The sequence below is a fragment of the Lissotriton vulgaris genome, chromosome 1_1 (assembly GCF_964263255.1).
Source record: "Lissotriton vulgaris chromosome 1_1, aLisVul1.2, whole genome shotgun sequence".
Lineage (NCBI taxonomy): Eukaryota > Metazoa > Chordata > Amphibia > Caudata > Salamandridae > Lissotriton > Lissotriton vulgaris.
In genome coordinates, this window is record NC_141685.1 from 1127684374 (window position 1) to 1127686621 (window position 2248).

Here is a 2248-nt window from a genome sequence, read left to right on the forward strand (position 1 = left end):
GTGAGGAGTGCATGTGCAGACTCTGTGCGACTTCCGTGGAGTCAGCCTCTGCTCCCCTCGCCTCCTGCCTTTTCTGGCAACACCCGCTGGCTTTTGGCCTCTCTTGTAGCTCCAGTTCTAAGTGGAGGTGCCATCTTTGTTGTCTTGGTGCCCCACCCTTTGGTGGGCGCTCCTGGTCGAGCTCTGCGGAGGCCAAATGATAGTCTCACCCTGCTCCCTCGCACCCACTCTGGCAGCACCCCTAAGGTCCTTATCTCTCCTCCGCCCCCAGCTCTGATTGGGGCTGCCATTGTGGTTGCTCATGTGCCATAACTTATCCGACATGGTTGCTCATGTACTATGACTTATGGTCTGCAACCCCGGATCCGTCGTGGCTGAGGTCTTAGGCTTCCTTTGCTAGTCCTCCTTGCTCCCCCTTTGGTCTGGCAGTACATTTAGAGCTTTGATCTCTCACGCGGCTTTAGTGTTGATTGTGGCAGCCTACTAACCTGCTCACATGCTAGACCCTGTCATTGGCGAACCTGGGTCACGCGTGGCGGAGGTCCTGGTATCCCTACGCAAGCTCCCCCCCCTGCTCCCTCCTGCCCATTCTGGCAGCACCCTTTGTCCCTGGGTCTCACCTGTGAACCCTGATCTAAAAGGGACTGCCCTCCTATCGGTCTTTGTTTCTGAACTTTTACAGGTGAGCCTGAGCCGGATGGGCCGAAAGTCCTGGGCCTCATTTCCGGCATCCTTTACGCCCCCGAGTTTCTCCCATTGCTCCCGCCCACTTCTCCCTGGACTGGCATTATCCTCAAACGCCACTTGTTCTTTTTTGCGACCTCTCCACCGACTGGGGCAGCTTCCTTAAGTGCATGAGTTTCTTCCATTGCTCCCACCCACTTCTCCCTGGACTGGCATTATCCTCAAACACTTGTTCTGGACTGGCATTATCCTCAAATGCCACTTCTTTCCAGCAACCTTGGCTCCAACTGGGGCCGCTTTCTTAACATGCAGAGCCTCACCAGTGGCCAGAGCACGACTTGTAGCAGTGGAACTTCTACATGGATGTATCTTGTTGATTTATTTATGTTCTCATCTTTGTATCCTATTCATATTATAGTTGACCTGTGATTCACCCCTGAGCCTATGGCTATGATCGTAAAGGGGCTGCCAACCTATCCGCATTTGTGTCTGAACTTGCACTGGCGAACCGAGGTCGGGTGAGGCGAAGGTCCTGGGCCCCCTCTTCCTACTCTGCAGAAGTTCAGTTGAAGCCACGTGCCCCAACTATTACGTCTCTTGCCCTGGAGGCTTTGCTACATCATCTTTCCCTTATCTAAAAGGGGGTTCAACTCCTCACCCTTCCACTCCCATCACCTTTCTTACTTAATTCTTCCTGAATAATGTGCCATCTCCTCCTTCTGCTTCCGCTCGCCTTCTCTTCACTAGTGGCGTTCTCTTCTTCTCTTCACCCTCTTCATCTTACAAATATGTACTCCAAATGAGGAAAGGCTGGAGCCAACTGTTTCAAGATCATTTCCCCACCCCCACCCCAATTTGTCCAAAGCATCAGCAAAAAGGTTCAAACACAACACCCTTGAACAGTTTCCTGATTCCCTTTTCGTTGACCAATACCATAGTGGTTGTTATGGAAGGCTCAAAATCGACCTCCTGTTCTTCACCCGCAACATCTCTTTCTGGACCACCATATTCAATGATTCCATCATGTTACTTCCTCCACCTAAATCCCACATGGGCACCAAAAAAAAATCTCCCCCTCAGCTTGTTTCGATGGCTCACTCCCTATCTAACTTTACAACAACAGAAAAGTCCTGATCCAAGCCAAAGATACTTATCTCTCTCTTTCCAACTACCTATTTCCATCACTGCTCTCCATCCCTGGCATTTCGATCCTTCCAGACTCCTCATCAACATTCTTCCTCAATTCTCCCTCACCTCACCCTACCCTCCAGGACACCAGTTAGCAGTCCTCCCTTGGGGCACAGCCTTCCCTCAAGGTAGTCCTGTTCCCCTCCATCACACCTGCATCCCCTCCCCCCAACCCCACCTTCCCCATCTGGGATGCCTCCCTCAACACTCCCTCCCAGCCAATGGTCTGCTTCCTCGTCTACACCCCTATACCAGCCTGGAATTCCGCAGAAACCTCCCACCTCGCCAGGTTAACAACTCCCCTATCCAATCCATCTTTCTAACATCCCGACTTCCCAGCTCCTAGTGTGACTTTTCCACCTTATGCTCTCCCTTC